Source organism: Littorina saxatilis, linkage group LG9 (assembly GCF_037325665.1).
Source record: "Littorina saxatilis isolate snail1 linkage group LG9, US_GU_Lsax_2.0, whole genome shotgun sequence".
Lineage (NCBI taxonomy): Eukaryota > Metazoa > Mollusca > Gastropoda > Littorinimorpha > Littorinidae > Littorina > Littorina saxatilis.
The window spans coordinates 63449928-63460901 of NC_090253.1; positions in this window are offsets into that span (position 1 = coordinate 63449928).

Here is a 10974-nt window from a genome sequence, read left to right on the forward strand (position 1 = left end):
ACAATCCCATTTTATTACTTTGTGTACCTATTTCTTAACCACGTCGTTATCCTTCCTCGGGTGGGATGCGCCTGCGAGTCTTGCTTGGTTCTGGCCACTTTCGAGCTGGGTCAATATTTTTTGAAGGCTAACGAATCCAATTATATCTAGGCACAAAAAACTATGGCCTGTAGGACATGAAGCACCATCATCATTATAATTAGTAACAGACAAAAAAAGTTTCACACAGTCAAATCGTCCCAATTCAACGAGAAAGAAAAGGTACTGGGAGGATGCCGGAAAGGTCAGTATAATGAAATAAAAAGCTTTAAAAAAAGGGGGGGGGATGTTTGCTTGCTTTTTTTTTAACGTTCTTTCAACCTTTAAGGCAATGCGAGGCCGATTCAATTTTGTTCTTTCTTTGTCGGGGGGGGGGGGGGGGGAGAGAGAGAGAGAGAGAGAGAGAGAGAGAGAGACAGAGAGACAGAGACAGAGACAGAGAGACAGACAGAGAGAGAGAGAGAGAGAGAGAGAGAAAAAAAGAGAGAGAGAAAGAGAGAGAGACAGACAGACAGACAGACAGACAGACAGACAGACAGGAAGACACGGATGTAAGCAGAGAGAAGACCTTCCGATAAAGATACGACAAAACCATACAGTTTCGTTGACTTGAATCTTTATTTGTACAGCTTTTGCATCCACCACCGAATGCCAACATTTTATGTGGGCTTTATGATAATATGAATAAATAAACACCAAGAGAAAACTATCGACAGCAGATAGCGAATCAAGGGACATTCAGTAAATGGATATGAACCACGTTAGTACAAAGGGACGCGGTACAGCTAAAACAGGTACTCGTCAACGCTTAACGGCAAGTCCCTCACATGAAAATAATTCTGAATGCTTCCTTTGCAGAATGTTATTTTTGTAAAGGATTCTTTACATATAGTAAGAATGAGAACTATGCCCAGGAAGCAGTCGGGCTGTTGCTTTTGGGTTTTTGACCAAGCGGACGGGTGACCTGATCCCATCTGAAATCCTGGCAAGACCTGAGATGGCGAGTCGAATTGTTAACACGTGAAAGCCTGGCAAGACCTGAGATGTTGAGTCGAATTGTTAACACGTGAAAGGCTGGCAAGACCTGAGATGGCGAGTCGAATTGTTAACACGTGAAAGGCTGGCAAGACCTGAGATGGTGAGTCGAATTGTTGACACGTGAAATCCTGGCAAGACCTGAGATGTTGAGTCGAATTGTTAACACGTGAAAGGCTGGCAAGACCTGAGATGTTGAGTCGAATTGTTAACACGTGAAAGGCTGGCAAGACCTGAGATGTTGAGTCGAATTGTTAACACGTGAAAGGCTGGCAAGACCTGAGATGTTGAGTCGAATTGTTAACACGTGAAAGGCTGGCAAGACCTGAGATGTTGAGTCGAATTGTTAACACGTGAAAGGCTGGCAAGACCTGAGATGTTGAGTCGAATTGTTAACACGTGAAAGCCTGGCAAGACCTGAGATGTTGAGTCGAATTGTTAACACGTGAAAGCCTGGCAAGACCTGAGATGGCGAGTCGAATTGTTAACACGTGAAAGCCTGGCAAGACCTGAGATGTTGAGTCGAATTGTTAACACGTGAAAGCCTGGCAAGACCTGAGATGTTGAGTCGAATTGTTAACACGTGAAAGCCTGGCAAGACCTGAGATGGCGAGTCGAATTGTTAACACGTGAAAGCCTGGCAAGACCTGAGATGTTGAGTCGAATTGTTAACACGTGAAAGACTGGCAAGACCTGAGATGGCGAGTCGAATTGTTAACACGTGAAAGACTGGCAAGACCTGAGATGTTGAGTCGAACTGTTAACACGTGAAAGCCTGGCAAGACCTGAGATGGCGAGTCGAATTGTTAACACGTGAAAGGCTGACCAGACCTAAGATGGTGAGTCGAATTGTTAACACGTGAAAGGCTGACCAGACCTAAGATGGTGAGTCGAAATGTTAACACGGGAAGGACTGCGCCTTGAAAGTTTTGAACCGGTGTAACACGAGAAAATGACTCCCACGAAAATTTTACCCCGGAGTAAAAATGTCGTACACAAATTTTACTCCCTTTACGAAAAAAATACTCCCCCATAACACGAGAAAATAACTTCCAACGACAGGTGTGTTCCGAGTCAACATTTCGGTCGAAAATGTTACTCCCCTGACGAATAAATAACGAATACATTATTCCACCCTAACACGAGCAATTTACTTCCCACGCCAGGTGTACGCAACTTTTAATCCCCTGTCCCCTGTTAGTCTTGGTGGTGGAAGGGGTGGAGGGAGGGTAGCGCGACATTTGTTTGCCCGAGATCACATATTGGCATTATCGCTTCACCCGCATCCCATTTTCGCGTACGAGAATTTTACTGGAAGAAAAAAATTGGGGAGTCAACATTTCGTGGAGGGAGTCATTTTTTCGTACATTGGGGAGTTCTTTTCTCATACGAAAGGTGTACTCGGAGTAAGAATTTCTCACGAAATATTTACTCCGGAGTAAATTTCTCGTGGAGGAAAAATTTCGTGTTACACCGGGATGTGGTTTTTTATATTTAGTCAAGTTTTGACTAAATATTTTAACATCGAGGGGGAATCGAAACGAGGGTCGTGGTGTATGTGCGTGTGTCTGTGTGTGTGTCTGTGTGTGTGTCTGTGTGTGTGTGTAGAGCGATTCAGACTAAACTACTGGACCGATCTTTATGAAATTTGACATGAGAGTTCCTGGGTATGAAATCCCCGAACGTTTTTTTCATTTTTTTGATAAATGTCTTTGATGACGTCATATCCGGCTTTTCGTGAAAGTTGAGGCGGCACTGTCACGCCCTCATTTTTCAACCAAATTGGTTGAAATTTTGGTCAAGTAATCTTCGACGAAGCCCGGGGTTCGGTATTGCATTTCAGCTTGGTGGCTTAAAAATTAATTAATGACTTTGGTCATTAAAAATCGGAAAATTGTAAAAAAAAAACAAAATTTATAAAACGATCCAAATTTACGTTTATCGTATTCTCCATCATTTGCTGATTCCAAAAACATATAAATATGTTATATTCGGATTAAAAACAAGCTCTGAAAATTAAATATATAAAAATTATTATCAAAATTTTTTTTTCGAAATCAATTCAAAAACACTTTCATCTTATTCCTTGTCGGTTCCTGATTCCAAAAATATATAGATATGATATGTTTGGATTAAAAACACGATCAGAAAGTTAAAACGAAGAAAGGTACAGAAAAGCGTGCTATCCTTCTTAGCGCAACGAATACCCCGCTCTTCTTGTCAATTCCACGTGCACTGCCTTTGCCACGGGCGGTGGAGTGACGATGCTACGAGTATACGGTCTTGCTGCGTTGCGTTGCGTTCAGTTTCATTCTGTGAGTTCGACAGCTACTTGACTAAATATTGTATTTTCGCCTTACGCGACTTGTTTTCATTTAAGTACGTTTCCCAACTTGATTATACCTTGAAGTTTTAAGTGTACGCGAGGGAGTTACAAACTCTGACAGCCTAAACCCCACATCCGTCACAACAGATATCATCATCAATCCCTGCGCTCCAATCAGAAAAAAGCCTCCACGCCAAAGAGCCCCCTGGTTTCAATGTTGTAAAGTGGGTTGTGATCACAGACGTTCGGATCATCCCTTGAGATCTGAGGCAACTGAGACATGCCGTCTCCTCTGTCGCTAGGCAGCCTGGGAGATTCAAACAATAACTGCAGGCTGGCTGAGACCGTTTTCATCTTGCGACCACTCGTTTTGTGTATCCGCACGACCCGTGTGTACTACAAGATGACGGTCTTCTGATAACCGGGCAGAATAGTTTTTTGCCAATACTTTCACTGGTGTGAGCTCTTGCATTCGTTGTTTTCTGGCTATATTGCTTCGTCTTGAGTAACACACACAGAAACAGATACAAACACAAACACATACACCCACACAGACGTTCACATGGGAGAGATAGAGAACTCAGAACTCAGAGTAAGAGAGAGAGAGAGAGAGACAAGACAAGACAAGACAAAATCTTTATTATCGAGGGTAATAGATAAGCAAGAATATTGCTTTTTTACATCCAGCCCTCGCCCTAATATAGGGTCAACAAGAACAGAAAACAACATAATTAAAGAACTATCACATCAAACTTAATACATTATAACTGTATATATACAGATACAAATTAAAACATAAATTGTCATACTGCATTTTAAGTACAATTTCCAATGATAAAAAGTGTCAATTTTTAGCATAACTTAATTTAGATCTGCATATTACTATAACTTTGTTTAACATGCACATGCATTTTAAATGAATTGATGAACCATTCAGCACATGTTTAGTTGCATTATGTGCGACATACAATTTTTTTTGAAGCTGTCTGTGTTTGTTTTATGCTTAAGAAAAATAGGCAGTGAGTTCCATTAGGACCGCACCTGAATAAAGAAGGCTTGATTTGAAAAGGTCAGTACGTGGAGTCGGTGTTATGATTTTTATCTGTTATAGTTCAAAATAAAATTATCACGTAATGCCTCCGGTGCATATCCTGACATCACTTTATGCATTATAACACCTTTATTATGCATTAATCTTTTTTTAAATGGTAATACTTGCAAATTTTTATTATCAGATTCTGAAGGAGTGTGATTTTTTAGCATAATAAGCTTAAATGCTCTTCTGTGAAGACTGGCTAAAGGTTTCAAAACATTAGCACTTGCACAATCCCATACAGTGGATGCATAATCAATATTTGACAAGATGTGATTGTAAATTTTTTTTTCGCGAGTGGAGATTCAAGAAGTGTTTTATTTTTGATAACTGATATATTTTTTGGGAAGCAATCTTACAGATGTAATCAATGTGATCATGCCATGATAAATTATTATCAATCTTTACACCAAGGACTTTATGGTGAGACACTTCTTCCAATACTTGATTTTTAATATAAAGAGGTGGAATGCTCGATAATAGATTTTGTCGTTTCTGTCTTGTGTTATGAGCATACATTTTGTTTTTGTATGGTTAAGAGACATATGGTTTAACTCCGACCAATTCAGGAGTGCATCAATGGTTTTCTTTATTTGGTGTTTAACGTCGTTTTCAACCACGAAGGTTATATCGCGACGGGGAAAGGGGGGAGATGGGATAGAGCCACTTGTTAATTGTTTCTTGTTCACAAAAGCACTAATCAAAAATTTGCTCCAGGGGCTTGCAACGTAGTACAATTTATCCTACATACGTGAGAGAGACACCCGTGAGATAATAATCGTTCAAATCACACGTGCGTATATCATGTAAATGAGGTCATGTCAAGCAAGTCTGGCAGGGACCTGTTTTTCCACTGCTTATGATGCCAAAGTCACCGAGACAAACGTCATTATAGAAACACAAATTGCGCTCGCTAATTACCCTCGATGAATCTTTAGAACTAACACGTCACGCCACACTTTCAGAGTGACGTTTCTTTGCTTTGACGTAATAGATTGCACGAGGCTTTAGAAGAGATCGAGGTTCTAAAACAAGCGTCTGCAATTTAGCTGCCTCGAATGCAGGACATTTTCAGTAAAATACACGTAAGTACAGTATGTAGGATAAACAGAATACTACATGGCTTGCTGTTCCGTACCAGATTTACACTCGTTGCTTTTTCAAATAGTGAACAGCTCGCTTTCGCTCGCAGTTCAATATTTAAAAAAACAACTCGTGTAAATCTGGTACGACACAGCAAGCCATGTAGTATTCTCTATATATTACCTTACTGGGAGAATGCAAGTTTCCAGTACAAAGGACTGAACATTTCTTACATACTGCTTGACTAAAATCTTTACAAAAATTGACTTTATTCTATACAAGAAACACTCAACAAGGGTAAAAGGAGAAACAGAATCTGTTAGTCGCCTCTTACGACATGCTGGGGAGCATCGGGTAAATTCTTCCCCCTAACCCGCGGTGGGAGCATCGATGCTTTCTTGAAGAGTTTTTTGATAAATATTGTATGGAATGGTGACTAGAATGAATAGTAGTGTCATCTGCAAACAACTCACAGTTATTACGTATGCAAAGTGGTAAATCATTTACATAAATAGAGAACAATAATGGGCCTAAAACAGATTCCTGTGGGACCCCATATTTCAAAGTACTTTCATTTGAATATGATGCATTAGTAAATGTAATTTGTTTTCTATTTAAAAGAAAAGATTTAAGAATATTAATGGTGGTGCATTGCATGCCATATATTGACAATTTCCTGATGAGAAGAGAATGATCAATAACATCGAACGCCTTTGCAAAATCCACAAACAGTGCTGCAGAAAATTTGTGGGAATTTATGTGGGTTAGCCATTGATCAATTAGATTTATAAGAGCTGTATCACATAAGTGCTTTTTGCGAAAACCAGATTGTTTTGGATGGAATAAATTGTTTTTATCAAAATGTGCTAGGGCATGTTTATAAATATGTTTTTCCAAGGGTTTTGAAAGTGGTGACAGGATTGAAATAGGCCTGTAATTTGAGGGATCAGAAGGATCACCTGATTTAAACAGAGGGATTACCTTAGCTTGCTTAAATGCTGTTGGAAAATAAGAGGTGGTAATGCATAAGTTGTAAATGTATGTCAAGGTGTCTGTGATTACAGGAGCAGCTATTTTCAATATTTTACTGTCTATTCTATCTACACCCCGGGTTCCTGTTTGTTTGAGATGAACAAGTGCAAAGTAAACTTCAGACACAGTCATGTGTTGTAGCGGCATTTTTGCCTCTATTCTCTTGGATTTGCAATGATCTATTAAGGTGTTTAAATCTTTTTCTTGTGTTCTATCAATAGGAATAACTTTTTGCCCCACTGTAGAAAAATGTAAATTAAGTTTATCAGCGGAAATATTTTTCATGGCAGTAGGGTGTGAATTAGAACGCTTGTTTGTTAATACATTAATGGCTTTCCAAATTGATTTTGAATCTTGTTTAGATGACACAAGTTCAGTGAAATAGGTTTTTCTTTTTAGTTCTTTTTAGGGAACTTACATTATTTCTTTGCCGTTTATATCCTTCAAAATCACCCTTTGCTTTCAAATAATCCCTGTGGTTTGCAGCATCTTCTGTTTCTTGATCAAGCCACTTTGGTTTCTCAATATGTCTAACTCTGTGCGTAATTAATGGTGCATGTTTATCATAAATAGAAATAAAAATATTATACCAATGCTCCAAAGCTTTATCAGGATTCTGAAAGCTATAGACTTCAGAAAGAGGACTGTGAATTAAATCAGAGAGAAAAGCATTTTTATTAAAACGCGAGAAACGACGATAAGTTACAGTTTTATGTCCAGCTTTAGGGATTTTAATACCTTTCCTTGACCAGGTAAGACACACTGGATAATGATCACTGCAGGATAAAATAGGAACGCATGTTCCAATAATATTTTGTTTTTCTGACACGTAAATATGATCAATAAGAGTTTTAGAAACAGCCATGAGCCTATAGTGGGTAACTGAACCATTGGTTGCAAATCAAAGCTATTAATGTTATCATTCCAGTTTTTATGTGGCTTCAGTAAATCAATATTAAAATCTCCTCAGAGCAAGATTTCTTTTGAATCCAGTGTTGCAGAGTCCATCATAATAGTAAATTTATCTACCCAATTTACTCTTTCAGAAGGGTTTCTATAAATAAATCCTAACAGTAAGGGCGGAGATCTTTTTAATTTAACTTCAATCCATATTGATTCAACTCCATGAACCTCAAGATGAGGTAGTTGTTTATATGTAACTGATTCACTTATGTAAACAGTAATGCCTGTTTCATTCGTCTTAACAGGATCATTACGAATAAGAATATATCCTGGAACAATGATGTCAGAGTCTAACACATTATCTGATAATGTGGATTCAGAAAAACCAAACATATGAAAACTTTGTCCAGAATTAAAAAGTACATTTGAAACATCAGTCATTTTGTTATATAAATGATTAATATTCAGGTGTCCTATGCGAAGCCCTTCCTTATTCGGCCAAGATGTTTTAGTTGAAGTCATGGTAATGTTTATAATTCCACAGCTTTTTTCTTTTCATTTTTTTAAAATAATGACGAAAAGCAAGTAATGAAAAGTGACTACTTTTACACAGACTATGCAAACCTGTTGAAAAGTTGCTTGCAATTTGGAAAAGAGAATACAGGTGTATAATAACAATAATTATAAATGTTACACTAACAATTCCGAATTCGTAATAATCAAACTGAATAATGTACGTCAGCATGCAACTCAATATTGTCAGACACTCTATTTCCAAATCTACATACCACCACATACACAAGGTGAAGATAAACACCTCTTAGTCAACACATCAATATAATCATATTGATGCACTTACAAATGTAATCAACTCCTTTTGTTACATTGTTAACAGTCCATATAATAATCAGAGGAAGTGTACGTATTTTGTTCTCACAAAAAAAAGATAGCTCAGCCATGAGCATAGTCACAATTCGAAATTCATAATGTCAGCAAATCAATATTATCATACACTCAATGACCAATAATATACACCACCACGGACACAAGAGTGCAAATAAAGACCTCTTATTCTACACATCAGTTCTGTTTCACTCATCATTTTTTTTCAAATGATGCAGAATTAGATAATTGGCCGTTCATTTCACAGATAATTGCAATGTCAGCACTAACCTTCGTTGATCCATAAATTCAGAAGTAACAGCAACACTGTCACATAATCATAATGATGCACTCAAAAATGTAATCAGATCCTTTTGATTACATTGATAACAGACCATATGATAATTAGCAGTAGTGTACGTATTATTTCTCAGAGAGAGAGAGAGAGAGAGAGAGAGAGAGAGAGAGAGAGAGAGAGAGAGAGAGAGAGACAGAGACAGAGACAGAGAGAGACAGAGAGAGACAGAGAGACAGAGAGACAGAGAGAGAGAGAGACAGACAGAGAGAGACAGAGAGAGAGAGAGAGAGAGAGAGAGAGAGAGAGAGAGAGAGAGAGAGAGAGATTGAATTGAATTGAATTGAATTGAATTGAATTGAATTGAACTTTATTTAACAAGGATTAAGATTTAAGGCTACGCTTTTTCTAACATTCTGTCCTTGGGACGCATAGACACACAATTATATAATTTAAATTTTTTTTTTTTAAATTAAAAAGAGAGAGAGAGAGAAAGAAAGAGAAAGAGAAAGAGAGAGAGAGAGAGAGAGAGAAAGAGAGAGAGAGAGAGAGAGAGAGAGAGAGAGGGGGGGGGGGGGAGAAAAACACTAAAAAACAAAAAACTAAACGGTCAAAAACTAAACAGAAAAAGAGCTAACCAGAACAGTTGTCGGACTTTATGTTGAGCGGATTTCGTGCTGCGGTCTCCTAATGTTCATGTTTCCGCCTCATTCATCAAGGTCTCCACATTCCCTTGACATTTCACCCTGATGTCATCAGACGTATTTTTTGGTAAATGTTAGCGGATTGGAAACGCAGACACAGACACAAAGACTGACGCATCAAAGACAGACACACACAAGACCTACCCAACCGCACACACACCAGCTAACATCCAACCGTTTATTTTTTGTATGTGGTCTTTTGGCTCCATTGGGAGTTATTTCTATATATATTTCTTGAACTTTCACATTCTATATAAAAATTGACTTTTCCTTATGGTCTTTTTGTCCAAACTAGAAGCCTTTAAACATCTTCTGTTAGCATTTTCTCTGGATAAATGTTATGCCAAAGTGTACACACGTTGTTCAAGACAAAATCACTATACAAATATTATATTAATTATAGTGTCGTGTGTGCCCTGCGAATCGGTGCAGTGTGAGAATAGAAGTAGAAATAGGGGTTGCTTTTTTTTTCTTCTGTTTGTACACATAATTTCTCATTTACATGCTTTACCTTAAATCAGAGACAATAAACAATTTGTTTCTGATTAATAAAACGTCAGACTAACGAAATCTCAAAACAACATGATTTGAGAATAGAAGTAGAAATAGGGGTTGCTTTTTTTTTCTTTTTTTTTCTGTTTGTACACATAATTTCTCATTTACATGCTTTACCTTAAATCAGAGACAATAAACAATGTGTTTCTAATTAATACAACGTCAGACTAACGAAATCTCAAAACAACATGATTTGAGAATAGAAGTAGAAATAGGGGTTGCTGTTTGTAGTTTGAGGCTGAATTGGAAAGGCCCGAAATTCGACCACATTATGAAGTCTGTCAAAAATAAATTGTATAGTCGACAGCTGAACCTGCAGGGTTTGGTCGATTGGAACTGAAGGATAGGGGGGGCGGGGGAGTAGAGGGAGTTGCAAGGGGATTGGGGTTTGTTGGTGACGGTGTGAGGGGGTGAACAGACGATTGAAACGGTTTGTGTTTGAGTGGTTTTCGTCACATCTGTTTGGTGTATCAACACAAGATTCAACATTAAAGGTGTTATTGTCTTCACCTGGGAGTAAAAAATCATTTGGCATGACCAGATTTAAAACATGAAACGCAGTACATAACAGTGTCGCACATTTTGACATTAGACTTGACATCTAAAACGATCAGCCCAGTTCGGTAGTTAGCGTTTTTCCCAATGGTAGCTAGACAATGGTCTCGCTTCTTGTTGGTATACATACACACGGAAGTTAATCACTGTTTCTGCGTTACTGTTCCTCCTGTTAGGTGGGGGCGGGTATCCATCAGAAGAAAAAGTACAAAAGTCACCTCCATCCTAAAATAGCTGCTGGGACTGGTAAGTAACACGTGATGGGGAGATGGAGACATCCTAGCAACCTACTATCAGGCTTCGTGGTCACTCAGTCTTTCGGCAAACACTTGTCACAACGTACTTTTTGTTGTTGATGCGGCCCTAATGCAGATGCTCGCGTGGGCTTCCTCGTTGACAAGAAGAAGAAGAAGAAGAAGAAGAAGAAGAAGAAGAAGAAGAAGAAGAAGAAGAAGAAGAAGAAGAAGAAGAA